This window comes from Lactuca serriola, chromosome 4, assembly GCF_051521515.1.
Source record: "Lactuca serriola cultivar US96UC23 chromosome 4, Lser_US96UC23_V15, whole genome shotgun sequence".
NCBI lineage: Eukaryota > Viridiplantae > Streptophyta > Magnoliopsida > Asterales > Asteraceae > Lactuca > Lactuca serriola.
In genome coordinates, this window is record NC_136411.1 from 226,489,341 (window position 1) to 226,501,698 (window position 12,358).

The following is a 12,358-nucleotide window of genomic DNA, read 5'->3' on the forward strand; positions in this document are numbered from 1 at the left end:
CATGGAACTTGTGAGTGCATTTGAGAGCCTTGAGTGGGTTTGGTGTGTTCTTGGAGTAAAGAACGAGCTTTGGAGAAGAAGGAATGAGATGTCCAGGCCTTGGATCTAAGCATATCTATGTTGGAAGCTTCATATGGAGGTATAAAGCTTTAAGCTTTCTCACTCTTTTGTTTTGAGCATCATATTAGAGCATTTTAGGGTTTTGTCCCAAAAGGTGGAGACTTTATGAGCTCTTAAGCTCCAAAGACCTTGATCAACACCCTTTTGAGTGTATTTGGTGGGGTAATGTCATAAAAATCCAATGTTGGATTTTAGAATCGAGTCATGCATGAGTTATGAGCTTAAAGAGAAAAAAGGATGAGTGTTTTGAGCATTTGTGACCAAATCAGCCTTGCAAAGGCTTAAAGTCATTGACTTTATGGAGTAAGAGATATTAAGGAGTCCAGATCTGAGAAATAAGCTAAGGTCTTAACGGGTTAAGACCAAGGGAATGGACTAAAGCAAAACTGTGCGTACGCCCAGCATAAGATCAGTACGCCCCGCGTACTGGGTTGGTGTCCCCGATCAGTTTCAGGCATGCGTGAGTATGCTGAGCGTACCAAGCGAGGTACGCCCCACGTAACCTCACTGTGGATTTTTGGGCTAAGTCTCATTTTGGGCCTTGAGTGTTGGGCCTGGAGTTTGGGCTTGTTGCAATAGAGTTTCGGACAAGAAGAATATTTATATGTGTGCTTTGGGCCCTTGAGTTGAGCATGCCTTTTTGCATTTGAGAGTTGGGCCTCGGAAGAGCCCATTTATTACTGGGCCTTGGTGGTCCCAATGGGTTTTAGGTTATTGATGGGTTGGTTAGTGGACTACCTTATGACCTAATGAGTGAGAGTTTGGACGTAGTTCCTAATTGGGTTGATTGTGAATTTGGCTCAGAGTCAGAGGTCGGTGCGTAGCAGCAGCTTTTATAGGCGTTGTCCATCATCTGAGGTGAGTCTTTTCACTATACTTTACCTAGAGTGGTAACTTATGTGTGACCAGAGGGTCTTATGTGTATGTGCTGTGTATTGAGATATCTTGCTATTTGTTTTGTGATATGCTTACTGTGTATTATATTGAGCTGCTGAATTGAGGGACCAGAGGGTCCATCTGAGTGTGGGACCGGAGGGTCCCACTGAGACACATTGACCGGAGGGTCTTATTGAGTTATAGCCTCGAGTGGATAATGTGTTGTGTGTGGTATTTTGGGGAACTCACTAAGCTTTGTGCTTACCGTGTTATGTGTTACGTGTTTCAGGTTTTTCTCAGGATCGCGGGAAGGCACCGGCTCGATTGTACACACCAGAGAAAGAGTTTTGTTTGAGGATCCTGGATTATTAATCAAACAATTATGGAGATGCATTTTGTACACTAAATAAATTAGAATTTGTGAATTGCATTATGAGAATTATATGATTTTAAAATGAAAAATCTGTTTGGAAAATTTTGGTGTTACAATTAAGGACTTACTCCATTAAGTCCAATATGGCCTTAGGTTAATTACAATTGCTTATTAATTTATATTTTAATTTAGTAAACGATTCTAGTGTGGATCCTGATCAATCCAAGGCCCATATATCCAAAATTAGGGTTTTCTAAACCCTGACTAGGGTTTCCAACCCAACCCCAACCTAAAAGACCCAATACCAAGTCCTTAGGTCCATTAGGGCTCATTAGGCCTATTAGTCACATGCATGGCCTTTTAGGTCCATTAAGATTCATTGGGCCTATTAGGGTTTATTAGGACCATTAGGCCTCATTGGGCCCATTAGGGTTTAATAGTCCCTTAGTCCAAACATCCAAACGAGTCACGGTCCAACAAGACACACCGCCACCCGACACGGTGGCTGGTGGTGGTTAGGGTTTCTTTTCATTATATTTTTTTTGTTACAATATACAATGATAATACCAAATGTACACAAACACACACACTAAAATACACCCACCCACGGTGGTACACGTGGCAACCACCATCTCACGGTGGTGGTGGTGGTGGTTATTCTTGATTTTCTGGCTAGACCAACACACACGACATGCGCTAATACAAGCACACACAAAACACACACACACACACACAACCACCTCTCACAATGGCTGTGGCGGAAGAAGGAAGGAAATTTGGCGGCAGCCACCATGGTTGGCTGCCATGGTGGGTCACCTCACCTCCGATCGATATAACAGCTCCTCCACTCAATCACGGTCTCCAACAGCAACACGAGCGTGCACACCGCCCTAACCACCATTCTCAGCCACCAACATAGTGGCTGACTTCTCTGGAAACACTGAAATGGCGACCAAAAGCCACCGACTGCCAAGGACGACGTGCACAACGTCGAACCACATAAAACTTTACTATCCAAACATGGGAGGGAAAGAATGAACCGGGTTTAAGTCCCGTATCCCATCCAAACTTCCTATAACTTTGTCACAACCAGTCCCTCCTTACCATATTTTTTTTCAAACTAAGCCCAAACTTTACCAAACAGCCCTCATCTTCTAAAATCTTTGCAATTCAGTTCTATATGTTACCCCTTTAGCCCCTAATCTTCCCAAATCTCGTCAATTTGAGTCCTAATAATTACCCAATAGTCCATGCCTTCATAATTATTTACGAAAACCAATCTGAAACTCACGCTTTTAACTCCCGACTTCTAAAATTGTGACAATTAGCTCTTCGAGACCAACCTTTGATATATAATTATTGATTTTAGGGCTACTATACAATCATTAATTTGTTTACTTATTTATTTAATAAATGGGGTGTTACACGACACCTCCTCCCATATAAGAGCTCGAAGGGAGGCATGCTAATACTGGAATGGTGGTTATTATCGTAAGAAAACTCAGCCAAAGGCAAATAGGTGTCCCAACTTCCCCCGAAGTCCATAACAAATGTACGTAGCATGTCCTCGAGCGTCTGAATCGTCCGTTCGCTCTGCATGTCTGTCTACAGGTGGTATGTGGTACTGAAATGCAACCGAGTACCCAACTCCTCATGAAATTTCTTCCAAAACCTAGAAGTAAAACGCACATCTCGATCTGACACTATCGAGGTCGGCACTCCAAGCTGTGCTACCACCTCTCTCACATAAATCTCAGCCTGTTTCTCGGCTGAAGAACTCTCACTGATGGCGAGGAAGTGAGCAATCTTCGTCAACCGGTCTACAATCACCCATATCACGTCAACCCCACGCACGGTCCACGGTAGCTTGGTGATAAAATCCATCGTAATCTGCTCCCACTTCCACTGAGGAATCTCTAGAGGCTGTAATGGACCATGTGGTCTCTGGTGCTCCGCCTTAACCCAACGACAGGTCAATCACCTCTCAACTACCCATGGCACATCCCTCTTCTTACAGGGCCACCAGTAGTCTCTCTTCAAGTCCAAATATATCTTAGTGGCCCCTGGGTGGATCTAGAATCTTGATCTATGTGCCTCCTTCATCAATATACGGCGAGCTCCACCTATATAGGGCACCCAAATCCGCCCTCGGAAAGTCATAAGCCAACGATTGTCTGTCATAAACTCAGAAACCTGCCCAATCACCCTCTCCCTCTTGCGGTTCTCCAGTCTCACGACTTCCATCTGGGCCTCTCGAATGGTCTCTAAGACTGGAGTCATCACTGTCATCCTCAGGCATACAACTCGGATTGGAGCATTCACTGCTCTACGGCTCAGGGTGTTGGCTACCACATTAGCCTTGTCCGGGTGATATAAGATCGCGCAGTCATAGTCCTTTACTACATCCAACCACCTCCTCTACCTCATTTTCAGGTTGGTCTGATCCATGAGGTACTTCAGGCTCTTTTGGTCCGTATATATGGTATACCGGACTCCATACAAATAGTGACGCCAGATCATGAGGGCGAAAACCATAGCCCCCAACTCCAGATCGTCGGTGGGATACCTCGTCTCATGAGGCTTTAACTGCCTCGATGCATAGGCTATCAAGTGCCCCCTCTGCATCAACACCGCACCCATCCCTCAATGAGGGCTAACACCGGGGCTTCGTATAATATCTAGTGAAGAGTCTCAAATGAGGCCTGCTGCTCGGGACCACAAGTAAAAGTGACACCCTTCCGGGTCAACCTGGTGAGAGGAACAACAATTTTGGAGAAATCTCTGATAGTAGCCGGTTAAACCTAGAAAACTCCTGATCTCGATCGGGGATCTCGACACCTCCCATCTCATAAATGCCTCAATCTTGGCCGGGTCGACTAATATTCCATTCTGATTAACGAGGTGTCCCAAGAACTACACCTCTCGTAACCAGAAATCACATTGGGAGAATTTGGCATAAAGCCTCTCCGTCCTCAAAACTCGAAGAATCTCTCTAAGATGCTCTTTGTACTGCTCTCTAGATCTCGAATACACCAGGATAATGTCGATGAACACAATCACCAATCGATTAAACTTAGGCTTGCACACCTGGTTCATGAGGTCCATGAATGTTGTCGGTGCATTGGTGATCCCGAAAGGCATCACCACAAACTCGTAGTGCCCATAATGAGTCTTACAGGTCGTCTTCTGGATATCCTCCTCACAAACTCTCATCTGATGATATCCAGAACTCAAATCAATCTTGGATAACCAAGATGCCCCCTACAACTGATCGAACAGATTATCGATCCTCAATAGTGGATAATGGTTCTTGACCGTTAGCATGTTCAACTCCCGGTAATCAATACACATCTGGAGTGAAGCATCCTTTTTTCTTGAACAAAAGGATCGGTGCTCCCCACGGTAAGCTACTCGGTCTGATAAAACCCTTCCCCAGCAGCTCCTAGAGTTCTGAGGATAACTCCTACATCTCAGGTGGCGCAAGGAGATAAGGTGCCTCGGCAAAACATGCCGCTCCTGGATCCAAATCGATTTGGAAATCCACCTGCCTCTCGGGAGGCACACCTAATAACTCCTCGGGAAAAACATCAGGAAACTCGCACACTATCGGAACCTAAACGATAGAACTCGGCCTCTCTGTGGTAGCCCGCATATCCATCACAAACGTCAAAAATCCTATACAACCCTGTTGTAGACTCTGTCTCGCTTTGGCATCAGAACAGAAAGCTGATCCAAATCTGGTATACTCACCATACACCGTAAGCACTCCCCTACTAGGGTCCCGTATAGTCGCTAACTATCGCTCATAGTTGATCACAGCCCAAAATCGACTCAACCAGTCCATGCCCACTATGACACAAACATCACCCATCGCAATCAGCACCAGGTTTATCGGAAACTCAACACCAAGGATCTCTAGTACACACCTCCGGATCACGTTAGTAGCAAAAACCGCTTGCTCGTCGGCTGTAGAAACTCTCAGAGGTCGACTCAACGCCTCACGTCGGATACTGATGTGGTGACTAAAAGCTAAAGACACCAAAGATCGAATCGCACTCAGGTCAAATAACACCAAAGCAGGTACAGAACTCACAAGAAAAGTACCTACGCACATCATAATATAAGCACAACATATCTCAAAAGAATATAATAAAGTACACGTATCGGCCACGATGTCAGGTGTTGTGCGGACCTCCTCCGTTGTCAGCTGAAAGGCTCTCCCACGAACCCTTGGTGTCTCGACCTTCGTTGGCCGACTCTCAGTAGCTCATATAGCAGTAGGTGCAAATCCTTGTGCTGATCCCTGAAGAAGCTGGAGGCACTCGGTCTTCCGATGGCTGGTCTAGTTGCAGTTAAAGTAGACTGCAAACCCCTTGGGGCAATCCTTCGCTATATTCCCCTCTTATCCACATTTGTAGCAAATCCCCACTCGGCATGATTGTGACAACCTGATATTTCGAATCAATGTAATGACCTAAAAAGTAAAAATTTTGTAATCTCTTTTGATATAATGAAATTAGCATCGAAAATAAAATGTTCAAAAGTCTCTATTGGGTTGCCTAAAATGATAGTTATCATGTCAAGATTTTTAGAAATATAAAGAACACTGAAAACCGAGTCATAACGAAGAAGTTATGACCAACCAAAGATTCACAACAAAAACCGTCATTACGGTTAAACGTAAAACGAGAAATTTCAATAAAATAATTATTAGCCTTAGGTATTTAAATAAAAGTCGTAGCTATCATTAAACCATGAACATACATAAGAAGAATGCCCAAATCCGACCTCGTATGAGGAAGTTATAAATTTTCGAAGTTCGGTATAGCGGTAGACAGCTAAAAACTCGAAACAGAGATCGAGCGACTTTTGGCCAAAACGACCTAAATGAGAATCGAAGGTCTCGACAATGGTATTTCAATGGTAAAAAGTCTGGCAAAAACAAACATCGGATGAAGAAGTTATGGATTTTTAACGGACTTTTCCTGCCCCGACCTTTTAAAAATAAATAATAAAAATAATTTCAAAATTGGCCGACGGAGTCTAAACGGAAGTTGTAGAGCATAGTCTCACCTACGCGTGGATATAAAGAACGTCGAAAACAGAGTTCATATGAAAAAGATATGAATTTTTGAAGTTTATTAAATAATTAAAATATAAAAATTTAAATTAAAACCCGGTATTATCCGAAGGAGGAGTCAACAGACTGATCCGAGTTACGCCCAGCGTACCGAGGGTCTTCAGCCCCCTATAAAAGGGATGCGAGGGTTCCGGGTAAAATTGCTCAATTCCTCTCTTTCTCTTGCGTTTTTACTTCGTTTTGCATGCAAGAAATATCCCGAAGCGCCGGTTTTCATACCCGAGCCCCGAAGGAAGTTTACGCTCCCGAGATTCCCGAGAATCCCGAGAAAATCCCCTTTCTCGAGTCAAAGTTCTGCTCGGTTTTCGTCTCACCTTCTTAAATCTATCAAGTGAGTTCATACCCCTATAAACTACACTTTCAAATGTTTTATCAACGCTTTTTATACACTTTTAAGGGGGGGGGGGGGAATACAAGTAAACACATGGTTATTATCGTGTGTAACATAAAGTTTCACTATATACTCTTTTTATCAGGTCAAGCATATGTGATTCATAACTACTACATGGGAACTTTCGTATGCAATATATATATATATATATATATATATATATATATATATATATATTATCGATAACGTCTTGTCTTTTTGAAATAAAACATGTTTATATATATACACGAATCAAACACTTTATTTATACTTTAAGTATATGTGATCATTTATGTCACTATAAATGTTATACTTTACATAACAAGTGAGTATTACACTAGGGTTTACTATACGAACAAAACACCCATTTTGAAAAACTATAATAGGTATAGTTTACGAGAAAATCATGAACATTTACATACTAGAAACACTATATCAAAGAGATATTTTCATACACAAGAACAAATGGACATTTTCGTACGTAAATCTGTTTTATACTAAGTTTTGTGAGACATTTCACGTACTTTCGAGTATGCATTTTAAGTCCTGTATTATATACTAAAATCCCTTATAGGGGGAGCGTGATACTTGTGTAGGGATCTATACAGGATTGACAATCCCACACCAAAGTTGTTAGCTACAGCTAGACCGGTAGGTCTGGGGTGACAAACGTCATAACATTCCAACGCTAGAAGAACGTTGCTATAGGCATCCTGGTCAAATAGCATGGTTATAAGACTCACATGGAGTATTAAAAACACATTGATCTACGGGGTTCTTCAAATTCCTTAGCGAATTCTACATAAACCTACTATTTTAGGTATTAAAAGCACTATTGCATTACAAGTTTTGGAACAATTAAACTACCATCTACTATAGTAGAAAATACGGGATTTTCTAGGAACATTCAAACATGTACAAACCATTTCATTCTATTTCATACAAACATTATTACTAAATACTTATGAACTCACCAGCTTAAATGTTGATCTACTCTTTCAAAACTACTTGTATTTCTCAGGAATTCAGTAAAACAGGTAAACAAACAACTTTTAAAGAAGGGACGCTATGGCATCAATTTAGTTTCATTTTGACATCATATTGTAATTTGTTTTGAAACAAGTACCTTTCAACAATGTAAAATTTTAAATTATATATATGATGGTTGTCTTACTTTCATTACTATGTATTCAATTGTTACGATACTACATGAAGTCATACACCCTCGAACGATTCCGCTGTTCTGGTTTGGGGGTGTGACATATTGGTATCAGAGCATTGTTTATAGTGAACTAAGTATATCGAACCACATAAGATATACAAACTATATATGCATAGGGACTCAAAGTCTCTGAAAAAACGTTTTTACACCTGAACCGCGTTTCATTTTAACTTAAACTATTTGAGTCATAAAAGCACAAATACATGCATACAACGATTTATTTTCATATTTAGAGCAATATAGAAGTATTATAAATAAAGTGTGCAGTGCAGGTGTGCCTTGGGATATGTAATCGGAACTGTGATGAATATAGCATGATCAACTATATTTGACCGAGAGTCGACTAACGTATGCCAGGGAGTGTCTGCAGTGGACAACAAATTTAAAACTTACCAAGAGCATATCATTAAGAATACTATGGGAGTATTTGGGTATCTTCCACCGTCAAACTTAGGGGTAAATTTTACGTGCTTTAGCTTATAGTCAATTCTTAACCCTATTCACGTATAGACTCAATGGCTGGATTTCACCACCTCGGCGATCCCGACTACCCCAACCAAGGTAATGAAGGATGAATTGTAGACGACCCCGAGGTGGAACCCATGGAAGACGAGGAAGAGGAAGATTCAGATAGCTCAGCTTCAGAGCCTGAGGTAATCAATCTGTCAGCTGTCCGACCTCCATCGGTTCGACCTCTTTTCAGGATGGGATTTCAAGGACCAAATCCCATCTGGGGAAGCCACATCCACCATTGGAGCCAGTAGCAAGGACTGCGTCCTCCTTACGGTATGTGTCAGGACTTCTACGATGTTAGCGGAGGAAGTTCAGCTGATCGAGCTCTCCCAGTTGTGGTAGGCAAACTTGTCAATCAGGCTTATCAATCCAGAGTCCAAGCAAACTGGATTCTCGAGGTTGACATAACGATGGAAGAGAACGCAATTGATATCTTTCGCCTAGACATGCTACAAAGGAATGCTCAACTCCACACCAACTCCCTCCAGGAACAAATTGTTGGATATAGTGTCTAAGTCCATAACTATATTTGGTATGTACTTGACCCGACCCGGCATGGTCCATTTGGGTTGCACTTCACCCGAACAATTTATGGATAATATTTGAGAATAGTACAAGTTATGATTTATTAATATATTATAAGTTCTAATGTATTAATATAAGATCATATTATTTAATTAGTAGTGATCTATAATTAATCTAGGATTAATTTAGTGATCAAAGATATTACTAATTAAATATGGGCTTCTATATTTATATAGTGTGAGCTTATGCTTATTTGGAATGGGCTAGGCTTGGATAGAGAAGTCCATGGATACTCCATGGAGCTTTAACCCATGGATCTCATGGAAATGAAGAGACATGGGTATTAGGGTTTACATGGATGTAACCCTAATCCACCACACTATATAAAGGAGGCTTTGGCTCTTGAAATCAATACTAGTTGACACATGTTGAGGTGAGGGCCGATTTCAAGAGAAGTGTGACTAGTCTCTCAAAGTTCCAAGTTTGTGGTGATTTGTGACTTTCATTTGAGGCATCCACATTATTGGTGCTAGGCTCTAAAACTCCAAGGAATCAACTACAACTACAAGGTAAGTGTTTCTACTAGCTTTATTTGATTCAAGTTCCCCATGCCATGCTAGTTAGGATATAAGCCTTGGAAAAACAATTATTTGCATGTATCTTAGACAAACATAGATCCAAGGTTTATTAGGGTTGCATGTACACTTAGGAAGTGTTAGAATGCTCAAAACCCATCAGTGGTATCAGAGGCTAGGCTTGTTTGTTTGATACTTGTTGCAATATGCTTGAAAAAGTCAAAATCTTGCTGTCTGACTGATGGACTCGCCGAGTCCATGGGGGGACTCGCCGAGTCCACTTGTATCTTCAACCTACTCGCCGAGTAGGTTCATGCACTTGGCGAGTAGGGTCGACAGAGTGCAGTTTTTCGACTTTAGTTGCTGGAAATGGATTAGAAACATTACCCTAAACTGTTTTGGTACTTGAAAACTTGTTTTAGAAGGTGTAATGTCTTTTCTAACTCATTTACAACAACTAGTTATCAAAATTACAAAGATTAAGTGTGATTTTGATATATGAAAGTGTTCATGTTCATGATCTTGTTCTTATGATGTTTAGATGATCATAGGAATTATTTGTAACCTATGTGGTAGATTAATTCTTGATCATAATGTTATTTAATGGAGTCCATAACTTGTCCTCAAGTTATGGAAAACCAAAAGTCTCTTGGATTGAAAACCATTAAAAGAACACAAGAGTTAGAAAAGCGAAGAGTCTTCATTTTATTAATCTATTAAACTCATAAGTTACAAGATATGAAAAGTTTTGAAAGTTTACAAAACTTGCCCTCAAGTTTTGGAACAAGTAAAGTCAAGTTAAAACTTTAGTTCCAACCCTTAGAATTTTAAAAGTTAAAATTCAACCCTTATACTTATATTATTATGATTTAATAATTATATATATATATATATATATATATATATATATATATATATGTATAAGAACAAAGTCGTCTTACCGCTAGTACGCCTCATTCACGAAGCCGGTCTATAAGGTGGGTATAAGGTTGTTGCCTATAAAATGGTGACTTAATGGGTGTCCACTCTCACCCACCGCTTGCTTCACTGGTGGAGGGTCGTTAGCCGAACGGGTAAGACAAGGACTTATAAATTCTCATTCAAAGTATGATGAATATTATAAAGTAACTAAATGTTTTATTAAATTCCCAATCTTAGTTACTTTAGGAAAAATGTGAATAAGGTGCTAATCCATGAAATCACACTTTACACTTTGATTAAGTCGTTGGTGGAGCGTGTGTGGTTAACCGGCACACTAACTTGGACTTAACAAGGTAGGTAAAGGGTGACTTAGGGTTTATTATAGTATCGATGGAGCGTGTGTGGTTTACCGGCACATCGATTGAGTGATAAACCTTAAGGGTACCAAGTGATTTGCATGGTTACTTCACACCTTGTTTTGTGATCCTCGGCATCCCAGTCACAAAACTTGGAGGGCACACTCGAGATTGAAACATGCCTTTGAAAAGTTAATTGAATCTCAAAGAATCTAGCAATTTCTAAGAACCAATCAAAAACCTAATACTTAAATATTTCGGTTTTCGTGGTGGAAATTGGTGAATCGTCATTCACCTACCTTTCAAATATGGTATAGCTTAGATTACGGCATACCTCTTCTAAGTTATATTATATTGTGATTGGATCCTAGCCTTAATATTACATTTGGGTGTATTATTAATGACTCTCTTGTATCTAAACTAATCTTGTTCTCTTCATTTCAGATGTCTTCAAACAATGCTGCTTCTGGCTCTAATCCTAATGGCTCCTTTACCCTTATGAACTTGTATGGGAAAGTCACCTTTGATGGATCCAACTTCAATGAGTGGATCAGAAACATCAGGATGATTACCCGCTACGAGGACAAAGAATATGTTCTTGACAAGGAGCTTAAGGAGATTGATGAGACCACTGCAACTCCTCAGGAGATCGCTGAATTTCGGGCACATGAAAGGGATGCTACGAAAGTGGCTTGCATCATGATGGCCACGATGACAGCGGAACTCCAAAAGTCTTATGAGGATTTCTACCCTTATGAAATGCACCAAGATTTGATGGAAACATACCATCAAAGTGCAAGACAAGAGAGGTATGAAATCATCTACTCCATGATAACAACCATGATGAAGGACGGGGAATCCGTCACGAGCCACATGCAGAAAATGCAAAGGTATGTGGATCGTTTTCTGAAGCTTAATGTGAACTTCCCTGAGGATCTTGCAATAGATATCATTTTGCACTCCTTACCATCGTGCTATGATCAATTCCGCATGACATATCACATGAATAAGGAAGAGGTCACACTCAGCAAACTTCAGGGACTTCTCAAGACCGCAGAATCAGGTCTTAAGGGGAAGTCGGTTGCTATCACTCCTACTCCAATCTTAACTCCGGTTTTGGCAATTGGGAAAAGTCGATGGAGGAAGAGAAAGAGATCCTCGAAGGGTACCAAGGCTCGGACCCTTAATGGCTCTTCTTCAAGTGGAACCAAGAAAGGTTTCGTCACTCCTTCTTCTGACCCAAAAGAGGCTGAATGCTTCTATTGCCATGAAAAGTCTCATTGGAAGCGGAACTGCCCAAAGTACCAGCAGGATGTGAAGGATGGGAAAGTCAAACCCAACCATGTAGGTACTTACACTATCATTTC